Below are 26,771 nucleotides of genomic sequence, written 5' to 3' on the forward strand. Positions count from 1 at the left end.
GTCTTTGACGTCCTCAAGCGCATCAACTAGGAATGGGAGCAGCTTGGCGGGGCCGTCCTCCGCACCAGCCAACGACTCCTCCATGCCGCTCTCATACACCATCTTCAGTATGCCACGAGCCTTCTTCTCCAGCTTCGCGAAGGCCACCCGGTCCTCCGTCAGGACCTTCGCCTTGGCATCCAGCTCGGTCCTCTCCACCTTCAGCGACCGCTCTAGCGTCTCCAGTCGGTTGTGGCGGTCTTCAAGCTTGGCGTCCCGGTCCTTGGTGGCGGCCTCCCTAGCCTTCATCTTTTTCTCCTTCTCCTGGCGGCTGTGCACCTCCTTGGCGAGCTCGTCGCATAGGCCTTGCAGCTCGGCCTCAAGCGTCTTGCAGCGGCCCTGGGCGGTTGCAGCGTCGCCCAGGGCAGCGTCGCGAGCGGCCTTGGCTTGGTTAGCGTCATGCTTCTCCTCGTCGGAGGACGACACGGCCTGGCTCAGCACCGCTCGGACGGAAGCAGCAGAACGGGCCTAGCCAGAGGCCAACTCCAGGCGCCCGGCCAACAGACGAGGGTCCGCGCTGAGGAGATCCTCCCACAGGTGGCTCAGCTCATTGGCAACCTGGTCCAGGACAGCGGCGGAGGGAGTAGAAGAGACGAGAACCTGTGGAGTAGGCAGAGAAGATGGCAGCGTGACCACGACTTGGCAGGAAGGGATCTCCTGAGCATTGGCCGCCATGGCCACAGCGTCGGGCACAGTCGACTCCAGATCCAGCGGGGCCACGGGGGCTGACTCCTCGCCGGGGTGCCCTATTGGCCTCGCGAGGGCGGTTGGGTCAGAGAGGCGCGGGCCTCGCCGTCCTCTCCCCCAACAGCCGAAGGCGTCGCCCCGGCAGACGGATTCGCCCCAAGCGGCGGCCGCAGAAGCCTCTTTCAACCTCTTGGCCGCAGGTGCCGCCCTGGTAAAAGAGCGCAAACGCCAAGCCTCAGCGGCAGAAACCAAGCAGAGCACGGACCGAGCACTTACTGGACGTCGTCCGTGGACTCAAGCAACCTGCGGCCAAACTTGAAGCCTCAGAGCTTGCAGCGGGGGTCAGCCTTGGGGGGCCCGGAAGCAGAAGGCGCGTCAGGAGGGATGGAGCTGGCCTTGGACCCCCCCAGGGACCAGAGCAGACCCTGGGGGAACCAGGCTCGACCTGCCCTTCCTCGTGACTGAGTAAGAGCCCTCCCTTCCTCGCCTGGCACTGGCCTTGTCGTCGTCCGGCATGGAGCGGAGGGCCTGGGACCTGCGCCGAGGGAAGGACTCCCCCCAATCCTTGCCAGTCTCCTCCAAGTCGGATGCTTCCTCCTCCGCCTCTTCTTCCCCCTTTCCCCCGCTGGAGCTGCCGGAGGACAAGTTCTCCATCGCCAGGACCGCCAGATCTTCAGGAGCTGCCGCGGGCACCAGCCCCTCACCATTGAAGGTGGGCATGGCGTTCACCACCTGCTCCCAGTCGTCACGAAGGAACAGGGGGACGGGGGAGTCCACCGGGCTCGCCACGTCTCCCCCAACCAAGGAATGGAGGGCCGTAGTCAGATCCTCGTCGGCCAGGGCCTCGGAGCTTAGGCGCAGGGCGGCGTCTGCTCCTCCAAGCCTCCACAGTGGGAGCGAGTGCTCCTGGAGCGGAGCCACACGGTGCTCCAAGAACTCCCTTAGGAGCATGGCCCCGATCAGCTTCGCCGCCCCCAAGTTGTTTGGCCTCAGGTCCGCGTTCATCCTCCTCAACACCGCCTTCGAGCGAGGGCCGACGAGCTCCGCACGGGACCATGCGTCAACGGACTTAAGTTGCCCCGTGGGCAATACCAGACGAGGGTGGAGGCGCCCGACATCCATCATGACCCACTTGCACCAGTAGCCTTCGATCCTCTTCCCAGGCTTCGAGATGGCGTTGGAGCTGGAGTATGCAATGAAGCTCGCGCATGCAGAGACCTGAGCGCCAGAAACCCGGAGGGAGAAAAAGTGGCGTAGCAAGGCCACCAAGGGCTTCACACCGACATGAGACTCGCAATAGTAGGTGAAAATCGCCAGGAAAAGGACAGAGTTGGGGTGGAGATGGAGGGCCTGCAAGTTGTATTGGCGGAGAACGGCATGGAAGAACTCAGAGAAAGGAGGCACCAGACCGGCGACAGTGGCGCTCACGAAGAACGGATAGAAGGTGCTACCCTTGCCCTCAGGCTGATCAGAGCCGACCTTGAGCACAGTCGCCCCATCGCTGCCCTGCGCGACCGTCATCAGGCGTGTGAGGGCGAGGTTCTTCTCCGACAAATTCGGGGAATCCAGGGCTGGCGAGTACCAAGCATCAGCCGAGGACATGCGAGTCGCCATGGCATGCCGGATGCGAAGGATTGAGACGGATCTGGAGGATTTCGGGAGCAAGAGGGAGGAAAGCGAGAAAGGGGATCTAGGGCAAGACGGACGAGAGCAGGGCAAGTAAGCCTGGCCCAGGCACCCCCTTTCATCAGTTGTGCGGTTGCCGAGGCATCGTGGGAAGTGCAGACGCCCACATCCAATCAACCGCCACGCGGCGCCCAAGGCCGCAGGTTGTTAGGGCCCGTGGCGCTTCACGCTTGCCCCTTCGCTTCTCTGCTAAGCCAAGCCCGCGCGCACCTTGTGCCCGGGGGCTACTGTCGGCCTTCTGGGAACGGGGGTCCTCAGACTTGCCTACCTGTGGCCTGCGGCGTGGCTCAGGTGGGGGCCCAGTGCGACCCGTCTTCATCAGCCCAAGCTCAAGACGCTCGCGAGGGGCCAAGCCTTGCGGGGCGGACGACAGGAAGCTTCCTCAAGAGTGGCCTCATCAGGCAGGCTCGCGAGGAGGCGGGGAGATCAATGCAAGGGTACCTCGCGAGGATCCCATGATGCAAGCCATGACGATCAAGGCCAGGCGGGCGCCGGCCTGTGCAGGGTCCTTGTTTCCCCTTTGGTGCAAAGGGGGCAAGCACAGGCCAAGGTATCAGGAAAAGGTTACCATTCCAGTGCAACGAGACCAAGACCAGCCGAACGGCCGGACGGAGGTCACCGTGGAGCCCAAGGCGGCGTCATCACCAGTGCTTTTGGCAGCCGAAGACCACCTTTGGTCAGCATAACTTGTACTAGATGTTCCCCTTCAAAATGGCCAATTGTTGGCACCCTTCCCACTCAATCATTCGGGGAGAGGCCCAGGGCCTCTATAAATAGAGCTAGCCTCCACAAAGATAGGGGGAGAGGAAAAGAAACCCAGTAGAGACTAAGTAGAACACACCGCACCAGCTCAAGAACACCCCTCGCGAGGCTGTTCTTCCCTTGTACTGTCCATCATCAGCCCCAGAGGCAATCCATCACACTACACACTCGAGTAGGGTATTACACCACAACGGTGGCCCGAACCAGTATAAACCTCGTGTCTCTTGTGTTGTTCATCATTTTCATCTTAGTTCGCACGAGAGGATCGGATGTAGATCGGTAGGGGAGAGATCTCTGCGCGCCCCCAGTGTTCGAACCTCAAGGGTCTGCCGGAACCTAAAATCCAACAGAATGTGTTGGTTTCAGCATGTTGTTAAAGCAGATATAAATTGGAAGGCAATGTTACTGACAACAGGCTTAACAGCCATCAAATATTGCAATTCAAACTGGTATTGTTGAAAATGAATAGAACATAGGTAATGCTTAAACATCACACTGGATTAATGTGTAGAAGTGAAAATAAAGGGCATGTGTTAACTACACCAGGAATAACTGGAACCAAATATAGATGTTCAAACTGGTATTGATGTAGTCGAGCGGCACAGTTCCGACTTGCACATAATGAACCACACATTGTGAATGACTGAAATAAACAAGGCATAAATGACCATTATAACAACCAAATATAGCCATTGAAAACTGGACAGAGTCTCACTACAAACAACCTAATAAGCAAATACAGATAAACAGGGCATATGCTTGAAAACTGGACAAATGTTCACTACAACCAACCTAACAAGCAGATAAAGATAAACAAGGCATCTGCTTGATAACTGGAGAAATGCTAAAAAAAAGCAACCTAACAACCAAATACAAATAAACAGGGCATCTGCTTGATAACTGGAAAAATGCTAAAAAAGCAACCTATCAACCAAATACATATAAACAAGGCATCTGCTTGATAACTGGACAAATACTCACTGCAACCAAACTAAGATCCAAATACAGATAAACAAGGCATCTGCTCGATAACTGAAAAAATGCTCACTGCAACCAACCTAACAACCAAGTACAGATAAACAAGGCATCTCCTCACTATAAACAACAAAATATAGCCAGTCGTGAAACTAATGTGGACAATTCATACTTAAACATCACATAGACCTATTGAACAATACATTTTTGCATAACTGAAATAATTAAACACGACACAGTTAAAGCACCGCACAACAAATGCTACTACAACAAAGGGTACGGGTTGGCAAGCTAGAAAAGGTAATATTTGCTGATAAAATGTTGCCTCACATTTCGTGGATGGGATCCTTCCAGTTGGAAGAGCACAGACCCATGGTGCACTCTTTGATGACACAGATGGGATGTTTCACCTTGGAAGAACCTTCAAGGGTGCCCTCCTCGTGGTCGTGCTCGTGGTAGATGAGATCTGACTTGTCAATTGAGGATCCCAGCCGCCGCCGTAGAACATGTCCTTCAGAAGTGACAAAATGGGCTCGATGGCGTATAAAGCTCGCAAATCCTTGACCGCTTGGTAGAGGAGATCAGCGGCAGGGCCACTGAAGAGATCGACGGTGGTTGAACCAGAGGGGTTGGGGATGGACCACTTAACCTATGACATGGCCCGCGTGAAGCCGTCGGTGTGGACGAGCTTGATGTTGTAGACAGCTTTCCTGAGATACAGTAATACGCTAGCCTGCTGACATCAAGCCTTCGGCATGGCAACATAGTCAACATCTTCACCGGCATCGGTGGCGACGTGTTGCTCCGAGATCGACAGGTCGGGGCGAACGGCGGCCACCTCACCAACGTCCGCCGGAGAGACCATGATAAACCTCCTCTTGGCCAAACTCTCGTGGGGCTCCCCGGGATACGTGGTCGAGCTTAGGCTGCGACATTCTGGAGCAGGGGATGTGGATCTGGCGGGGAGGGACACCGCGGGCCTCATCTAAAAACTCAGGGGAGTGGGGCCACGGTATGGGAATCACTGGATAACCTGAACTTTATTATCTAAGCTAGGAGGAACGGGTAGACCGGCAGGGTTGGCGGCGGCGCCGGCGGCGGGCATGAGCTAGGTTTCAAAGGGGAGGGGGCAGGTGGGGGACTATGGAGGGGGGTGGTGTTTGAGGATACACTACGGCTACTGAAAATTTTAGTAATGGTGGGTGGAGATGGTGGTGGACGAGGGAGGGCGATGGTTCAAATGCCTCGGCTGCTAATATTGAAGATGCGGGGTGGGAGTGCCCAAGATCGTGCACAGTCCAATAACAATATGCGTGCATGATAATAAGGAAAAGTGGCGCGGATCCGCCGATTTTTGCAATGCTCAAGGCGGGTAGTTTGTTTTTTATATTTCTAGCTAGCTGGTCTATCCCACACGGCTCGTCCTAATTTCCAAATAAACTTACCCGCCTTTAGCTTTCACAGGTGGTGGTTTTACAGCTGTCACAACCCTAGAATTTGGTTGTAACTAGTTGCATCAGCACCCATGCATCATGTTTAAATTTCATTTAGAGTTGAAATGGGGATCGATCAAACCCTAAATTTCATTCAATGAGCCCAAAATGCCCTTTGAAAATGTTCATGATTTCTGATAAAGGTGAAAACCTCTGCCAAAAATGATGAGCATATTTGTTGGACATTTATGGATTTTTGAGTTAACCCAGTAAGTATTTGAATTGGAGCTAATAAATGCTATAAATAATTTTAGAGCTCCAGTAATTCTGGAACTTGTTGTGGGGCTTTGGAATAATCCATAGTGCATCCACAATAGTTTTCAGAAGCTACAAAAATAATTTGGTTAGCAAACGAAATTCAAAACAAAGCCAAACAAATAGGAAACAGAAACTAAATGGAAAAAAATAGTAAAGAGAGAGAGAGAAGGAAACTAACCTGGCAGCAGCCCACTTACCTGTAGGAGCAGCCTAGCTACAGGCCTAGCCCACCAGGGGCAGCACTGTCTTCTTTCTCCTGCCAGGAGGAGAAGCAGCTGCGTGGCCGATGCACAGCCGAGCCGCGCCACCTCCTGCTTGCCACCGCTTGCCTCTCCCTTGCACCACGGAGACGCCCGACTCCTTCCCTCACTTTCCCCTCGCTCTCTGGCTCTTCCCTCCTCTGCTCTCTCCTCACTCGCGTCTGAGCGCAGCTGCCGACCGCCGTCCCGTGAACGCGTAGCCACCGCCCACCCAAGGTCTCCCCGCCGTGTTCCTCGTATCCGCTGAGCTCCTCCGCATAACCTCCTCAAAGACCATGACCAGGGAAGCATCACAACGCTGAGTTCTTCATCGACTTCTACCTCTAGCCGCCGAATGCCGCCGTTGATTTCGTCGCTGTGAGGGCCTCCCTGGCCTCGCCGTCTGCGCCAAATGAACCACTGTGAGCCCCCGATCGAACCCCCCTTACCTTGCCGTCGCTCGCATCCTCTAGCTAGCTCCACAGCCGGACCCGAGAGCCCCGCCCGCCAGCCATGTAACCACTGTCGCTACGGACGCTACAGCTTGCGCCCGAGCCTGTCACCTTCCTCGCCTCGCTCCCAGGAGCCGAACACACCTAGTAGCTCGTCCGTAGCCGCACCGTAGCCCCCTAGCCACTCGAGGCCGAGCTCCGGGCCCCGCCTCGCTCGCCGTAGTTGCCGATACCGGCCACCCCAGCCGCAGCCGCAGCTACCACTAGCCGCGCCGCATCGCGGCCGTTCCAATGAGACCAGCCGCGCGTCTTCCCGACGCCGGAGTTGGCCGAACGCCGAACGCCGCCGTGCTTTGGTTATCGCCGGCGCTCACTAGCTGACATGGCACTGTCATTAATGCTAATCCCTGCCAGCTAGACGCTCCCACAGCCACTGACAGCGGGTCCTGCAGCGAGTCAAACAACCGTCAACACGGGATTAGACCCGGTTAATCCCGGTGTCACTTACGTGTTGACCCCACATGCCAGGTTTGACCCCGGGAAGCTCCGTTGACCTGCTGATGTCATCCCAATGTCATGCTAACGTTGTAACTATTTTCTGGATTTAAAATAAATCAGAAATGATTTATTAATTTCAGAAAATGTTCAAAACTTCTAAAAATCATAGAAAATCAACCGTAGCTCAGAATGGAATAAATTATATATGAAAAATTATCAAAAAAATCCAATCTATCCATCTGTACTGGTTGCATGCATGTTTAAATAACTTAACCCTGCTGTTTAGAGCAAAACATGATAATGCACTATTTGAATTCATAACTTGAGTTCGAAGTTGAACCTTTGGTTCAAAACAACTCAAACCCCTCTGTTTGTAGTTGCATTAGACCAATCACAACATATTGCCATGTCATTATCATGCATCATGATACGTCCATTTTGCATCATGCTTTTATATTGATATTTATTGCATTATGGGCTCTTATTACACATTATGTCACAATACTTACGCCTATTCTCTCTTATTTTACAAGGTTTACATAAAGAGGGAGAATGCAGGCAGCTGGGATTCTGGGCTAGAAAAGGTGCAAATATTAGAGACCTATTCTGCACAGCTCCAAAAGTCATGAGACTTCAGGAAGTCATTTTCAGAATATATATAAAATACTGAGTGAAAGAAGTTCCGCAGGGGGGCCACACCCTGCCCACGAGGGTGGGGGGCGCGCCCTACCCCCTGGGCGCGCCCCTGCCTCGTGGGCCCCCTGGTGGCCCTCTAATGCCCATCTTCTGCTATATGGAGTCTTTTGATGAGGAAAAAATCATAAGCCAGCTTTCAGGACGAGACTCCGCCGCCACTAGGTGGAACCTTGCCAGAACCAATCTAGGTCTCTGGCGGAGCTGTTCTGCCGGGGAAACTTCCCTTTGGGAGGGGGAAATCTTCGCCATCGTCATCACCAACGATCCTCTCATCGGGAGGGGGTCAATCTCCATCAACATCTTCACCAGCACCATCTCCTCTCAAACCCTAGTTCATCTCTTGTATTCAATTCTTGTCTCCAAGTCCGGGATTGGTACCTGTGGGTTGCTAGTAGTGTTGATTACTCCTTGTAGTTGATGCTAGTTGGTTTATTTGGTGGAAGATCATATGTTCAGATCCTATATGCATATTAATACTCCTCTGATTATGAACATGAATATGCTTTGTGAGTAGTTACGTTTGTTCTTGAGGACATGGGAGAAGTCTTGCTATTAGTAGTCATGTGAATTTGGTATTCGTTCGATATTTTGATGACATGTATGTTGTCTCTCCTCTAGTGGTGTTATGTGAACGAACATGACACTTCACCATTTGTTGGGCGTAGAGGAAGGCATTGCGAATTAATAAGTAGATGATGGGTTGCTAGAGTGATAGAATCTTAAACCCTAGTTTATGCGTTGCTTCGTAAGGGGCTGATTTGGATCCATATGTTTCATGCTATGGTTAGGTTCACCTTAATACTTTTGTTGTAGTTACGGATGCTTGCAATAGAGGTTAATTATAAGTGGGATGCTTGTCCAAGTAAGGACAGTACCCTAGCACCGGTCCACCCACATACCAAATTATCAAAGTATTGAACGCAAATCATATGATCATGATGAAACCTAGCTTGACGATAATTCCCATGTGTCCTCGGGAGCGCTTTTCTCTATATAAGAGTTTGTCTAGGCTTGTCCTTTGCTACAAAAAGGATTGGGCCACCTTGCTGCACTTTATTTACTCTGGTTACTTGTTGCTCGTTAGAAATTATCTTATCACAAAACTATCTGTTACCTATAATTTCAGTGCTTGCAGAGAATACCTTGCTGAAAACCGCTTATCATTTCCTTCTGCTCCTCGTTAGGTTCGACACTCTTACTTATCGAAAGTACTACGATAGATCCCCTATACTTGTGGGTCATCAAGACTCTTTTCTGGCGCCGTTGCCGGGGACTGAAGCGCCTTTGGTAGGTGGAATTTGGTAAGGAAAAATTTATATAGTGTGCTGAAATTTACTATCACTTGTTACTATGAAAAGTAATCCTCCGAGGGGCTTGTTTGGGGTATCTTCACCCTGACCAGTAGAGCAAAGAGTTGCTCCTCAACCTACTGAACCTACTGAAAATGAAAATGTCTGCTTTGAAATTCCTTCGGGTATGATAGAAAAACTGCTAGCTAAACCTTTTGCAGGAGATGGAACATTACATCCCGATGAGCACCTAATATATGTGGATGAAGTTTGTGGATTACTTAAGCTTGCAGGTGCGCCCGATGATGTTATTAAGAAGAAGGTCTTCCCTTTATCTTTGGAGGGAGACGCATCGACATGGTATAGGCTATGTGATGATATGGGGTCATGGAACTACAAACGATTGAAATTGGAATTTCATCAGAAGTTTTATCCTATGCATCTTGTCCATCGTGATCGCAACTATATATATAATTTTTGGCCTCGCGAAGGATAAATCACCGCTCAAGCTTTGGGGAGGCTTAAATCAATGTTATATTCATGCCCCAATCATGAGCTCTCAAGAGAAATGATTAGTCAAAATTTATATGCTCGGCTTTCTGATAACAATCGCACCATGCTCGATACTTCTTGTGTTGGATCTTTTATGATGAAGACTATTGAATTCAAATGGATTTATTGGAAAGAATTAAACGTGACTCTGAAGATTGGGACCTCGATGAAGGTAAGGAGTCAGGTATGACACCTAAGTTTGATTTTGTTAAATCTTTTATGGATACCGATGTTTTCCGTAAATTTAGCACTAAATATGGACTTGACTCTGAGATAGTAGCTTCTTTCTGCGAATCTTTTGCTACTCATATTGATCTCTCTAAAGAGAAGTGGTTTAAATATCATCCTGCCATAGAAGTAAAAGTAGCTGCACCTATTAAAGTTGAATAAAAGACTATCACTTATAATGATCCTATTGTTCCTACTTCTTATGTTGAGAAACCACCTTTCCCTGTTAGGATAAAAGATCATGCTAAAGCTTCAACTGTGGTTCGTAAAAGCAATATTAGAACCTACACCTCCTGAGCAAATTAAAGTTGAACCTAATATTGCTATTGTTAAAGATCTCTTGTCTGATAATATTGATGGGCATGTTATTCATTTCTGTGATGAGATTGCTAGAATTGCTAAACCTTGTGCTAAAGATAAACATAGACCTGTGGTAGACATGCCTGTTATTTCTGTTGAAATAGGATATCATTGTTATCATGGCTTGTGTGATATGGGTGCTAGTGCTAGTGCAACACCTATTGACTTATACAGAGAAATTATGCATGATATTGCACCTGCTGAGTTAGAAGATATTGATGTCACAATTAAACTTGCCAATAGAGATACTATTTCACCAATGGGAATTGTTAGAGATGTTGAAATCTTGTGTGGGAAAACTAAATATCCTGCTGATTTTCTTGTTCCTGGTTCCCCACAAGATAGCTTTTGTCCCATTATATTTGGTAGACCCTTCCTGAACACAGTTAATGCTAAGATAGATTGCGAAAAGGATGTTGTTACTATTGGTTTAGGTGATATGTCTCATGAATTTAATTTCTCTAAATTTCGTAGACAGCACCGTGAAGAGGAATTGCCTAGTAAAGATGAAATTATTGTTCTTGCTTCTATTGCCGTGCGTCCTAGTCGTCCTTTAGAACAGTATTTGCTAGACCATGAAAATGAAATGTTTATGAATGAAAGAAGGGAAATAGATGAAGTATTCTTTAAATAGGAACCCATCCTAAAACACAATTTGCCTGTCGAAATCTTAGGGGATCCTCCTCCACCCAAGGGTGATCCCATGTTTGAGCTCAAACCGTTAACTGATACTCTTAAATATGCTTACCTTGATGAAAAAAAGATATATCCTGTTATTATTAGTGCTAACCTTTCAGAGCATGAAGAAGAGAGATTATTGAAAACTCTGAAGAAGCACCGTGTTGCTATTGGATATACTCTCGATGATCTTAAGGGCATTAGTCCCACACTATGTCAACACAAGATAATCAATATACCATTTGTTTTTTATGATGATTGCGTAGAAGCATTTGAAATACTTAAAAAAGCATTGATCTCTGCACCTATTGTTCAGCCACCTGATTGAAATTTACCCTTTGAAATTATGTGTGATGCTAGTGATTATGCTATAGGTGTTGTTCTAGGGCAAAGAGTTGATAAGAAATTAAATGTTATTCAATATGCTAGTAAAACTCTAGACAATGCCCAGAAAAATTATGCAACAACCGAAAAAGAATTCTTAGCAGTTGTATTTGCTTGTGATAAGTTCAGATCTTATATTGTTGATTCTAAAGTAACCATTCACACTGATCATGCTGCTATTAAATATTTTATGGAAAAGAAAGATGCTAAACCTAGACTTATTAGATGGGTTCTCTTGCTACAAGAATTTGATTTGCATATTATTGATAGAAAGGGAGCTGAGAACCCCGTTGTAGAAAACATGTCTAGGTTGGAAAATGTTCTTGATGACCCACTACCTATTGATGATAGCTTTCCTGATGAAAAATTAAATGTCATAAATGCTTCTCACACTGCTCCATGGTATGCTGATTATGCTAATTATATTGTTGCTAAATTTATACCACCTAGCTTTACATACCAGCAAAAGAAAAAGTTTTTCTATGATTTACGACATTACTTCTAGGATGACCCACATCTTTATAAAGAAGGAGTAGATGGTGTTACTAGACATTGTGTACCTGAGCATGAACATGAACAGATCCTACGCAAGTGTCACTCCAAAGCTTATGGAGGACACCATGCTGGAGATAGAACTGCACATAAGGTATTGCAATCCGGTTTTTATTGGCCTACTCTCTTCAAGGATGCCCGTAAGTTTGTCTTATCTTGTGATGAATGTCAAAGAATTGGTAATATTAGTAGACGTCAAGAAATGCCTATGAATTATTCACTTGTTATTGAACCATTTGATGTTTGGGGCTTTGATTATATGGGACCTTTTCCCGCCTCCAATGGATACACACATATTTTAGTTGTTGTTGATTACGTTACTAAGTGGGTAGAAGCTATTCCAACTAGTAGTGCTGATCATAACACCTCTATTAAGATGCTTAAAGAAGTTATTTTTCCAAGGTTTGGAGTCCCTAGATATTTAATGACTAATGGTGGTTCACATTTTATCCATGGTGCTTTCCGTAAAATGCTTGCTAAATATGATGTTAATCATAGAATTGCATCTCCTTATCACCCAAAGTCTAGTGGTCAAGTAGAATTGAGTAATAGAGAGCTCAAATTAATTTTGCAAAATACTGTAGAAAGAATTGGTCCAAGACACTTGATGATGCATTATGGGCTTATAGAACTGCATATAAAAATCCTATGGGTATGTCTCCATATAAAATGGTTTATGGTAAGTCATGTCACTTACCTCTTGAATTAGAACATAAGGCATATTGGGCTATTAAAGAACTCAATTATGATTTCAAACTTGCCGGTGAGAAGAGGTTATTTGACATTAGCTCACTTGATGAATGGAGAACCCAAGCCTATGAGAATGCCAAATTATTTAAAGAAAAGGTTAAAAGATGGCATGACAAAAGAATAAAAAAGCGTGAGTTTAATGTAGGTGATTATGTGTTGCTATACGACTCTCGTTTAAGATTTTTTGCAGGAAAACTTCTATCTAAATGGAAGGTCCTTACGTTATCGAGGAGGTCTATCGTTCCGGTGCAATAAAAATCAACAACTTCGAAGCCACAAATCTGAAGGTGGTGAACAGTCAAAGAATTAAACTTTATATCTTAGGTAATCCTTTAAATGTTGAAACCAATGTTATTGAAACCGTAACCCCGGAGGAATACATAAGGGACACTTTCCGAAACATTTCAGACTCCGAAAGGAATAGGTAAGTGGTACGGTAAGTAAACCGACTCCAAAACAGTTCTAATGGCAATTTTCTTCCGTTTTGGAATATTTAGAAAAATAGAAACACAAGAAGCAGCCCGGGAAGGACACGAGGGCTCCACGAGGGTGGAGGATGCGCCATACCCCCTGGGCGCGCCCCCTACCTCGTGGGCACCTCGTGTGCTCTCCGGACTCTGTTTTCTTACACGTCACGTATCTTGGTCGGTAAAAATTCATTATATAACCTCCCGAAGGTTTTGACCACCGTATCACACAAAAATCTCCTGTTCTTGTTTCGAGCTGTTTTCTGCCACGGTTATCAAAGCCAAACATCATGTCGTCTCCCTCCTCCTCCAACAATGAGGGCAACGATGCTTCGCTAACGAAGATAGAGCTCAAGAGAGAAGAACCCATGGAAATCAACAAGGATGAAGGGATCAAGAAGGCCACGGAGGACCAAGTTCCGGCAACAGAAGACATCCTTCAACTTGAGCACAATCTTCTTATCCCAATTGAGATTGATGCTTTCAAGATGATTGAGCTAGCTCGTATAAAAAACAAGTATCTCACACGTGAAAATATTTTGTTGAAGAAGCATATCATCGCACTCAAGGGCACTATCCGCAAGTTGGAAGATCTCCTACGCTCGATGTGCGACTACCCATCATCGCCACCATCTTCTTCACCAAAAAGGGAGACATAATCACATGGGTATGGGCACTCCCCTTGGCAACTGCCAATCTTGGGGGAGTGCCCCGGTATCGTATCACCATCACTTTTATCTTTACCGCTTTTCTTAGTTCAATCCTTTTGATAATATTTTGATCTCGTAGAATAAAAGTTCTTAGTATGATCTAGTTGTGAGTTTTGCTTTATGATCCTTCTATGTAATCGAGTCTATGAGCTATATATATAATAAAGATTAGTGTTGAGTCAAGGGCTTGATTATTTTGCCATAATCTTGAGTGAATAAAAGAAAAGAGGAAGGAATAAAAAGAAACAAAGAGATAATGTGGATCTTATGGAGAGTAATGAGCTCACATAGAAAGAGTACGATGAATAAAAGTTGTTGAGAGTTGAAAAACATAGTTTTGGTCATCGTTGCAATTAATAGGAAGTAATAAAGAAAGAGAGGTCTTCTCATATAAATACACTATCTTGGACATATTTTATGATTGTGACCACTCATTAAAATATGACATGCTAAAGGGTTGACGTTGGACAAGGAAGACACCATAATGGGTTATGTTTTCTTACATCTGAGATAAATTATATTGTCATGGATCATCCAACATGATTGAGCTTGCCTTTCTCCCTCATGCTAGCCATATTCTTTGCACCAAGTAGAGATACTACTTGTGCTTCCAAACACCCTTAAACCAGTTTTGCCATGAGAGTCCACCATACCTACCTATGGATTGAGTAAGATCCCTCAAGTAAGTTGTCATCGGTGCAAGCAATAAAAATTTCCCTACAAATATGCATGACTTATTAGTGTGGGAGAAAATAAGCTTTATACAATCATGTGATATGGAAGAAATAAAAGCGACATACTGCATAATAAATGTCCAGATCACAAGTGGCAATATAAAGTGATGTTCTTTCTCATTAAGATTTTGTGCATCCAACCATAAAAGCGCATGACAACCTCTGCTTCCCTGTGCGAAGGGCCTATCTTTTACTTTTATCTCCTGCCTTGCATAAGAGTCATGGTGATCTTCACCCTTCCTCTTTAAATTTTATCTTTTGGCAAGCACAACATGTTGGAAAGATCCTGGTATATATGGCTAATTGGATGTGAGTTTTCATGAACTATTATTGTTGACATTACCCTTGAGGTAAAACGTTGGGAGGCAAAACTATAAGCCCCTATCTTTCTCTATGTCAAATTAAAACTCCATACCCATAAGTATTGCGTGAGTGTTAGCAATTGTGAAAGACTTATGATAGTTGAGTATGTGGACTTGCTGAAAAGCTCTTATATTGACTCTTTCCTATGATATGATAAATTGCCATTGCTCAAATGACTGAGATTATAGTTTGTTAGTTTTCAATGGAGATTATGATTCATACTTGAAATTGTGATTTAATTGTTACTCTAGCATAAGAGATCATCTGACAAGAATTATATAAGTTGCTGTTTTGAGGATGATCATGATGCCCTCATGTATGTACTTTATTTTTATCGACACCTCTATCTCTAAACATGTGGACATATTTTTCGATTTCGGCTTTCGCTTGAGGACAAGCGAGGTCTAAGCTTGGAGGAGTTGATACGTCCATTTTGCATCATACTTTTATATCGATATTTATTGCATTATGGGCTGTTATTACACATTATGTCACAATACTTATGCCTATTCTCTCTTATTTTACAAGGTTTACATAAAGAGGGAGAATGCCGACAGCTGGGATTCTGGGCTAGAAAAGGAGCAAATATTAGAGACCTATTCTGCACAGCTCCAAAAGTCTTGAAACTTCACGGAAGTCATTTTCAAAATATATAAAAAATACTGAGCGCAAGAAGTTCCGGAGGGGGGCCACACCCTACCCACGAGGGTGGGGGCGCGCCCTACCCCCCTGGCCGTGCCTCGTGGGCCCCCTGGTGGCCCTCCAATGCCCATCTTCTGCTATATGTAGTATTTCAATGAGGAAAAAATCATAAGCCAGCTTTCGGGATGAGACTCCGCCGCCACAAGGCGGAACCTTGGTAGAACCAATCTAGGGCTCTGGCGGGGCTATTCTGCCGGGGAAACTTCCCTTCGGGAGGGGGAAATCATCGCCATCGTCATCACCAACGATCCTCTCATCGGGAGGGGGTCAATCTCCATCAACATCTTCACCAGCACCATCTCCTCTCAAACCATAGTTCATCTCTTGTATTCAATTCTTGTCTCCAAGTCCGGGATTGGTACCTGTGGGTTGCTAGTAGTGTTGATTACTCCTTGTAGTTGATGCTAGTTGGTTTATTTGGTGGAAGATCATATGTTCAGATCCTATATGCATATTAATACCCCTCTGATTATGAACATGAATATGCTTTGTGAGTAGTTACGTTTGTTCCTAAGGACATGGGAGAAGTCTTGCTATTAGTAGTCATGTGAATTTGGTATTCGTTCGATATTTTGATGAGATGTATGTTGTCTCTCCTCTAGTGGTGTTATGTGAACGTCGACTACATGACACTTCACCATTATTTGGGCCTAGAGGAAGGCATTGGGAAGTAATAAGTAGATGATGGGTTGCTAGAGTGACAGAAGCTTAAACCCTAGTTTATGCGTTGCTTCATAAGGGGCTGATTTGGATCCATATGTTTCATGCTATGGTTAGGTTTACCTTAATACTTTTGTTGTAGTTGCGGATGCCTGCAATAGAGGTTAATCATAAGTGGGATGCTTGTCCAAGTAAGGACAGTACCCAAGCACCGGTCCACCCACATACCAAATTATCGAAGGACTACGATAGATCCCCTATACTTGTGGGTCATCACATCATAATTGTGCATTGCATTGATTGTGTTTCATTCTCTGTTGCCGGTATTTGTCCTCTCTCGATAGACGTGGTTTCGATGATGAGATAGATGACACCGATGAAGAACTATACTATCTTCAGAAGTGCCAGGCAAGCAAAACCCCCTTGTTCATTCTGATACAATCCCACTCTCTCGCTCCTGCTCTCTTTTACTGCATTAGGACAACAACGTTTCAACTATTCCATGTTGCGGTAGTTGAACCCCTTTCCACTTCATGACCTGTCATTGCCACAGTAAATTGATGAAACCCACTAGCATGAGTAGGAGTTGTTTGAGCCCTGATGTGCCTACTCATTCATGCATGTTATCATGCCTTCTATTGCTTAGAGTTGTGTCAGGTTTGATTCATCGGGGATGAATTGGAAAGTTGTGAACATGTCCTACTTCTGAGAGCTAAGTGTGTGAACATGATTTGGTAAAGGTAGCGGTGAGAGGCCATGTAGGAGTACATGGCGGGTTGTCTCATTGAAGCCGTCCTCAGGAACTGAGTTCTGTGTTTGTGATGCATGAACAGTTACTACCACACATTGGGTTCCGGTAACTCAGCCCCTCTCGGCTTATTAATCGCCTCAATCTCTGTCCAGGTGTTTCAACTAGTTTCTGGTGTTTGTAGGTAGTGTTAGTAGTCTACCAAGTGGCACCCGGTACAGGTGGGCTTGGGACAGACTAGGCACCGTGGCCGGGTATACCAAGCGTCGCCCGTTTGGTGTGCTTGGGAACCCTGTACACATTGTTTGGGGCCGTGAGCGACACCCCAGCTAGATCTCCTTGCGAATGGAACCCGAATAGGCGATAAACCTGGACTAGAGACTTGCATGGTTAGTCAGGTCGTGGCCGACTCCCTCGCCAGGCTTCCGCTTGAAGGTTGCTGAGGGAGTCCTGGATTAGGGGGTCTCCAGACAGCCGGAGTATATCCTTTAGCCAGACTGTTGGACTATGAAGATACAAGATTGAAGACTCCGTCCCGTGTCCGGATGGGACTTTCCTTGGCGTGGAAGGCAAGCTTGGCAATACGGTTATGTAGATCTCCTCCCTTGTAACCGACTCTGTGTAACCCTAGCCCCCTCCGGTGTCTATATAAACCGGAGGGTTTAGTCCGTAGGACAACATAAAATCATACCATAGGCTAGCTTCTAGGGTTTAGCCTCTACGATCTCTTGGTAGATCAACTCTTGTAATACTCATATCATCAAGATCAATCAAGCAGGACGTAGGGTATTACCTCCATCTAGAGGGCCCGAACCTGGGTAAACATCGTGTCCCCCGCCTCCTGTTACCATCCGCCTTAGACACACAGTTCAGGACCCCCTACCCGAGATCCGCCGGTTTTGACACCAACATTGGTGCTTTCATTGAGAGTTCCACTGTGCCATCACCGTAAGGCTTGATGGCTCCTTCAATCATCGGTAACGATGCGGTCCAGGGTGAGGTTTTCCTTCTCGGACAGATCTTCGTATTCGGCGGCTTCACACTGCTGGCCAAATCGCTTGGCCATCTGGAGCAGATCGAGAGCTACGCCCCTGGCCATCAGGTCAGGTTCGGAAACTTAAACTACACTACCGACATCCATGGAGATTTGATCTTCGACGGATTCAAGCCCATGTCAGGTGCACCGCACAATCACGACGAGCATGACGTAACTCTGCCATCGGATAGTGTTCGGGAGATCACACCTGCAACTACTCCGGCCCTCAATCCGGAGCAAAAATTGCGCCATTCGAGGATGGGGGGATAGACCCCACCATGGAGGCCGCACTCTTAGTGGCGATGGAGCCGGATACTGACTTGACCCCTTACGAGAGCCGTGTTGCCGAACTACTGGATTCGTCCCTGGCCACGGACTCTGAGCCACCTGCGTCCGTGCCTATCGAATCCGATTGGGCGCCGATCATGGAGTGCACCTCCACGGATATCTTTCAGCACTCACCTTTCGGCGACATGCTAAATTCATTAAGGTCTCTCTCCTTGTCAGGAGATCCTTGGCCGAACTATGCCCGGCTAGAATGGGATGCAGACGACGAAGAAATTCGCCGCCCACCTAACAGCAGGTGGAACAAAGTGCTCGACAATGAAGAAAAGTATGGTGAAAGTTACCACACAAATAGCTATCCAAAGCGCAAGCTATTACCTGAAATCGATGATGAGGCCTTAGAGCCCACACAGCCAAAAAAATAAAACGGCCAACCGGCCGGATCAACCACCTTGTGACCGTGATAGAGCGGATAATAAGGCCACACATAAGTCAACACACAATCTACGTGAGGACTTGCGCCAAAAATCCAGTATGACCAGATCCATCTATAGATCTAGGAAGCGCGCTCCGGCACAAAACAAAAACTGAATACTACAACCGTCTGAACGCCATGATACATCCAAATACAGGGGTGCCGCACACCCCCTATGTTTCACCGATGAGGTGCTGGACCACGAATTTCCAGAAGGATTCAAACCAGTGAACATAGAGGCGTACGACGGGACCACAGACCCTAGGGTCTGGGTTGAGGACTTTATCCTCCATATCCATATGGCTTGTGGAGACTATCTCCACGCCATCAAGTACTTACCCCTCAAGATTAAAGGACCAGCTCGACACTGGCTGAAAAGCCTCCCCGAAAACTCAATTGGAAGTTGGGAGGAGCTCGAGAATGCTTTTCGGGCTAATTTTCAAGGGACCTATGTCCGACCTCCGGATGCAGACGATTTAAGTCATATACTTCAACAGCCCGGAGAGTCAGCCCGAAAGCTTTGGAACAGGTTTCTCACTAAGAAGAACCAAATCGTCGACTGCCCGGATGCCGACGCCTTAGCAGCTTTCAAGCACAGCGTCTGAGACGAATGGCTCGCCAGACACCTTGGCCAAGAAAAACCGAGAACAATGGCAGCCCTGACAAGCGTCATGACCCTCTTTTGTGCGGGCGAAGATAGCTGGTTAGCCCGCATTAGCACCAGCGACCCAAGCAAATCCGAAGTCAGGGATGGCAATGGAGAACCACGACGCAGTAAAAGCAATCATCGAAATAAAGAAGACAGCCCAGATAATATGGCGGTAAACGCCGGATTCAGGGGCTCTCGACCAGGTCAGTGGAAAAAGCCTTTCAAAGGCAGCAGAGATGGACCGTCTAGCCTAAACAAGATTCTAGACAAACTATGTCAGATTCATGGCAACCCCGATAAACCTGCAAATCACACCCACAGAGAATGCTGGGTCTTCAAGCAGGCCGGTAAGCTAAACGCCGAACACAAGGGGAGGGAGACACCAAGCGAAGATGAGGATGAACCTCGCCAACAAAGCACTGGAGGACAGAAAAAATTCCCACCAGAGGTTAAAACAGTAAACATGATCCACGTGACGAAGAGGAGAAGCAAATACGCACTCTGAGACATACACGCTCTAGAGCCCGTCACCCCTAAGTTCAACCCCTGGTTGGCCTACCCGATCACTTCTGATTGCAAGGATCACCCGACAAGCATCCGACATGAAGGATTAGCTGCCTTGGTGTTAGACCCAATAATAAACGGATACCATCTCACACGAGTCCTTATAGACGGCGGCAGTGGTCTAAATCTGATATATACGGACATAGTCCGCAAAATGGGGATAGACCCGACAAGAATCAGCCACAGTAATACTACCTTCAAGGGAGTAATACCAGGCCCAGAGGCCCGCTCCACGGGCTCTCTAATACTAGAGGTTGTATTCAGTTCACCCGAAAACTACCGAAGTGAGAAGTTAGACTTCGACATTGCTCCATTCCGGAGAGGCTATCAAGCACTACTCGGAAGAACATCTTTCGCTCGTTTTAATGTGGTACCACATTACGCTTATCTTAAGCTTAAGATGCCTGGTCCACGTGGCACCATCACAGTTGGTGGAAATATTGAGCGTTCTCTATGCGGATTTAAGAGCCGAGCACTAGACGGCCTCACCAACCAGAATAAGTGACAGGTCGTCAAGACCGCAGACACGGTTAGACGAGTCCGGCGCATCTCTAGATATACCAGAGATTGGTTTCATGGTTAAACCCTCATAGATAGTACCAGGGGCTTCCCGCGTGTAATCAGGGCTAGTTCGGCTCAACTTGACTTATCTTGAATTTTAATGGTTTATCGAGAATAACCAATTTTTTTGGCACGACAACTTTCACCTTAGTTCTTCTCTTTTACAGATGACAATCGTGCTACACCTGTCCAGGACACGGCACAACGGAGACACAGGCGCAGACGTGCAGCAGGGACCCGCTCAAACTTTTCTTTTCAGATTAAGACCCTGCGTAAACCTTTTTTACTATCTCTTGTTGTTCACATCCTCCGGATACTCAATACAACCGAGAAGGATGTTGACGTTATTGGCATTTTGCCACGTCAGAATATTGCACGTACCTAGACACTCGTGGTTTATTATTAAGGGCATTGTTCAGCCCGGCATATGTTATAAAGACCAAATACCTTAGGGAGTGTTCGGCATCGCGAGTTTGGCCTTATATGCACCAGCTCCGAATCATGTCTTTGGTCAAATGTTGGGTTTGCCCGGCTCCCGTGTTTTGCTACCTTACATTCTGCTCTATCGGCTAAGGCGACACCGGGAGAACTACTGTGATCGTGCCTTGGTTCATCCGGATGAGCACCTCAGTAGAGAAAGCCGAAAACTGACTGTCATGATAAAGCACGAGACTGGTCAACCACTCGATGACTTCGCGGAATCTTCGGTATTCCTCCGCATCAACGAAGGGCCGTTTCCCGATCACGTACGTACGCGCACCGTATTCGGACAAGCGCGGAAGTACCAGGGGCTATATTGTAGTCCCACGTCAAACTCCTATGGCTAAGTGAAAGTGTTAAAGCAATATAGTCCAATTACCTTGTTCGCTCGCTACCACCTCCTTAATGGACCAAGACGTTGGATCAATTGTGAATACGCGTTCTTTGCGAACACACCTGCATATATGCATGGGGGCTGAAGCCGGCGATTGCAAACTTTCAGGTTATATACATATATACATAAACGGCCGCACAGGAGGCATCATAATACTTTCAGGCAAAAGTATAAACACAGCCTTTACAATTCAATAAAACATTGTTTTTACCATGGGAATACATGTTACTAGAACATAATATTCTTCGAGCACCGAGCCTCTATCTAACGAGCGCCTTCAAGGACTTCTTCAAAGTAGTGCTCGGCAGATACTCGGCCCATGGCCGAACTCTGGGTTGCAATAGTGGTGGCTTCCATCTCTGCCCAGTATGTCTTGACACGGGCAAGTGCCATCCGCGCACCCTCTATGCACGCCGACCTCTTCATAGGGTCAATGTGCGGCACAACACCAAGGAATTGTTGCACTAAACTAAAATAACTATTCAGCCTTGGCCCTTCCGGCCACAGATGATCCACAACAGACCTCATGGCAAGTCCGGACAACCTATGGAGCTCAGACCACTCGGCCATTAGCTTATTCAACAACAACGGATGCACTGGAACATTGAACTGTGACCAGAACAGCTTTTCCACTTCATGATCTTTTTGATCCTTGAATTACTTAGCTGCATCAGCAGCACTTGCTGCCAAATCCACGTATGCGTCTGCAGAACTCCATAGTTCGTCAAGAGGGGCATACTTCGGATCTCCGAACTTCGTCCGCAACAAAAAGGGCTTCCCAGCCGCGATATCTCTAGCTTGATGCAGCTCCTCCTTCGCTGCTCTGATTTTGGAGCGGGCTTCCTTGGCTGCTACCATGGCCTTCTCTAGGTCCGTCGCCTTCGCTCGGCTTTCTTTTTCAAGAAGCTGCTAACGGTCGGCGGAATCTTTCAACTCAACGGCCATTTTGGCTATTTTTTCCTTGCTTTGGCAATGCGCAGCCTGTTCGGCCCTCAGCTCTTCGACCGCCTTTAGAGCGGCCGCATCACAATTCCTGGCTTGCTCCTTGGCTCGGGCAAGTTCCGCCCGAAGGGTCTCCACGACGGTAGCTCCATCTGGAGTCACAACATATTAAAGATACTAGCATCATGCTCCTCTTACTATGTGTTGATCACCGGAGAAATCACATACCCTGTGCCTCGTCGAGCCGCTTGTTGACAAGCACGATGTCGGCATCTGCCGCATCAAATTGCTGCTTCAGCTCGGCAAACTCATCAGTACGGCTAGCCGCCGGACCTTCAGCCACCTGCACATGACGGCGGCCTGATTATTACCTGGGACTATGATCCTCTGTTTGCCGCCATTCTCGACGGCAACCAGAGTCTCAGGGGCTACTATTTGCATAGGGCACACCTAACGTGTGCGGTACCCGTCAAAATCATACACTATTTCATGTACCTCAAAGCCTTTCAGCAGACTCATAAGAGCTTCGTGCAACACACTTTCAGCAGATGAAATCCTCTCAATCACCGTACGCATTAGTGTACGATGCGCTTCTGAGATGGCCGCTTGCTCCAGAAGATCCTTCAATGCGTCCAATCGCACACTGGACGGTTCCGGACTCTTTCTGTTTCTCTCTTTAGGAGCCGACTACTGAGGACTTCGGGTGGCCAAAGGATTACCGTCTGGCCTTGGCTGATCAGGAGAAACCCTCTGTGACGACACTTTAGGGTCGCCCGCCTCATGAGGCGGGGTGCCATGGGGAGGTGTTATGCTCTGCATCATCTCCGGAAGAAGATCCCCCGAAGACGAACTCTGTCGAGAAGGGCTATGATCCGAACTACAAAGATATATGCTTCAGTTATTGTCTTCAGAAGTAATGTAGGATATTTTTACTATTATGTACTTTTTGGTTACTTACAGCTCGGTAGAGGGCTGATCCCCTTCCGGGCACTTTGCGTCAAAAGTACCGTCCGTGGAAGGACCCTCTGGCGAAGATTTCTTCCCCCGTTTGGAAACCTTTGTTTCCGGGTCTCCAGAGGTGGTCCTCTTCCTTCATTGGGGAGAGGGAATTTCAGATTTTCTCCCTAGTTATCCTCCTTCGCGGAGGCGCTAATTCCCACGGTTTGGATGGATAATGAGTGAGGCCTGCTTTCATCCTCTTTATTCCCCCCTTTATCTTCTCCTGAGGGTGCCTGATAAGGCACCGGCTCAAGCATTCTAGCTAGTACTGGATTTGCTGAGCCTTCGGGAAGGGGGGCCGAACACCTGATCATCTTCGCCTTTGTTACCCAGTCCTGGTCAAGGAGCGACTTTTCAGAATAATGTTATGATAAATAAAAAGACAGTGTGTTCGGCCACGGGATTACTTACTTGGGTATCTGGGCGATTACAGCTTAGACCCGCATCCTCGGTGGTGTCCGGACACTTTATTTGTGGTCTGAAGAACAATTTGTACATCTCTTTGAGCGTCATGCCGAGGAAGTGCTGAATAGTTCGCGTTCCTTCCGGGTTGAATTCCCACATACGGAGGGGTCGACGTTTGCAAGGCGGGACTCGATGGACTAGCATTACTTGCATTACCGTGACCAGGCTGACATCTCTCTCAAGGAGATCTCGGATGTGACTCTGCAATATCGGCACATCATTTACTGGCCCCCAGTTCAGCCCCTTGTTGATCCATGACGTCAGTTGTGGTGGGGGCCCAAGCTAAAGGCAGGGGCAACTACCCACTTGGCACTTCGGGGAGCTGTGATATAAAACCACTCCCGTTGCCATAAACCGGACACCTCTGGGAAGGAACCCTCTAGCCACGGAGCATCAACACTTTTGCTTATTACGGCACCTCCGCACTCTACATGTCGCCCCTCGATCATCTTCGGCTTCACATTGAAAGTCTTGAGCCACAGGCCGAAGTGTGGGGTAATGCGGAGAAAGGCCTCACACACGACGATGAACGATGAGATGTGAAGGAGGGAATCCGGGGTAATGCGGAGAAAGGCCTCACACACGACGATAGAACATGAGCCCCCTAACAAAGGGATCCAGAGCGTGGTCTAGCCCTCGGAGGAAGTGAGAGATGAATACAACGCTCTCACTGGGTTCGGGAGAGGGAATGACCTGCCCTCGAGCAGGCAGCCTGTCCGAGATTTCGAGGGTCAAATACCTGACCTCTCTTAGCTTCTTGATGTCTTCCTTTGTGACAGAGGAAGGCATCCACCGACCTTGAAGGTTGGATCCGGACATTGTTGAAGGTCCGAAGCGCCTGACCTGAGCCTTGGGACTTGCCTAAAATCGAGGAGTCATACCAAAGGGGCACGGTTGGGTTACCCACGTCCGTATTGATGAGAATCCCGTAATAAGGGGGACACGATCTCTGCTTTGACAAGACATGTCAAGAAAACCGCCTCGCGATATGTGTAGTGCTAGTTGAAAAAAAATAGTTCGAATAAAGACCGAGCCATGACAGGATGTCATGTTGCTAAACGTGTCAACAAATTAGATTGAGATTTATGTATCATCTTACTTAAGCGTGGATTTCTTGCCTTAGGCTAGTATAGAGAGTTTCAATGATCTAGATATCAAAAGTAATTCTTTTTTCCACTTAAGGGAATACTTCTATAAGTCAACTTTCCCTAAGGTGCCCTGTCACGGAATCATGGCAGTTATTCCTCGCTACTTTGACACTTATGTATCATCTTACTTAAGCGTGGATTTCTTGCCTACCAAACTGAACCCTTGTCCTCTACTTCTTCCATTGCTCCTGGTGGGTGCCTTGTGTCTCAGCTCAAGAGACATTCTTCCGTCTCACTCCATGAGTTGATCTTCAGTGCTCAAACTTCAAGGAGATCATTTTCTGTAGAGTTTTCTTCTACCATCATTGTGTTGGATAAAGATCTCGAAAGCAAAGACGTCAAGATCAATTTGAAGCAATGAATCAACATCTTCAAGATGGGCAAATGGATCATGAAGATTGTGATACTTCTGTGACCCCCCTTTCCTCTTACCTCACGCCTTGAATCTCAGGACGAGATTCTTGTTTAGTGATGGTGAGTTGTCACAACCCTAGAATTAGGTTGTAACTAGTTGCATCAGCACCCATGCATCATGTTTAAATTTGATTTAAAGTTGAAATGGGGATCGATCAAACCCTAGCACCAGAAAGAATTCAAATAGGTTCAATTAAAATCTTTTTCAATGATCCCAAAATGCCCTTTGAAAATGTTCATGATTTCTGATAAAGGTGAAAACCTCTGCGAAAAATGATCAGCATATTTCTTGGACATTTATGGATTTTTGAGTTAACCCAGTAAGTATATGAATTGGAGCTAATAAATGCTATAAATAATTTTAGAGCTCCAGTAATTCTGGAACTTGTTGTGGGGCTTTGGAATAATCCATAGTGCATCCACAATACTTTTCAGAAGCTAAAAAAATATTTTGGTTAGCAAACCAAATTCAAAACAAAGGCAAACAATAGAAAACAGAAACTAAATGAAAAAATAGTAAAGAGAGAGAGAAGGAAACTAACCTGGCAGCAGCCCACTTACCTGTAGCAGCAGCCCAGCTACAGGCCCAGCCCACCACGGGCTGCGTGCCCGGCGCATAGCCGAGCCGCGCCACAGCCTGTTTGCCACCGCTTGCCTCTCCCTCACGCCATGGAGACGCCCGACTCCTCCCCTCACTTTCCCCTCGCTCTCTGGCTCTTCCCCCTCTGCTCTCTCCTCGCTCGCGTCCAAGCGCAGTTGTCGACCACCGTCCCGTGAACGCGTTGCTACCGCCCACCCAAGGTCTCCCCACCGTGTTCCTCGTATCCGCTGAGCTCCTCCGCATCACCTCATCAATGGCCACGAGCAGGGAAGCATCACAACGTCGGGTTCTTCATTGTCTTCTACATCCGGTCGCCGGATGCCGCTGTTGATTTAGTCACTGTGAGGGCCTCCCTGGCCCGCCGTCTGCGCCAAATGAACCACTGTGAGCCCCCGATTGATACGCCCCTTACCTCGCCGTCGCTCACATCCTCTAGCTAGCTCCACAGCCGGACCAGAGTGCCCCGCCCGCCGGCCATGTCGTCGCCATCGCTACGGACGCTGCAGCTTGCGCCCGAGCACGTCACCTTCCTCACCTCGCTCCCAGGAGTTGAACACACCTAGTAGCTCGTCTGTAGCCGCACCGTAGCCACCTAGCCGCTCAAGGCCGAGCTCCGGCCGCCGCCTCGCTCGCCGCAGTTGCCGATACCGGCCACCCCAGCCGCAGCTACCGCTAGACGCGCCGCGTCGCGACCGTTCCAACGAGACCAGCGGCGCGTCCTCCCGACGACGGAATTGGCCGGATGGCGAACGCCGCCGAGCTCTGGTTTCCGCCGGTGCTAACTCACTGACGTGGC

The sequence above is a fragment of the Triticum urartu genome, chromosome 7A (genome assembly GCF_056163025.1).
Source record: "Triticum urartu cultivar PI428250 chromosome 7A, HENAU_Tu73, whole genome shotgun sequence".
NCBI classification, from domain to species: Eukaryota; Viridiplantae; Streptophyta; class Magnoliopsida; order Poales; family Poaceae; genus Triticum; species Triticum urartu.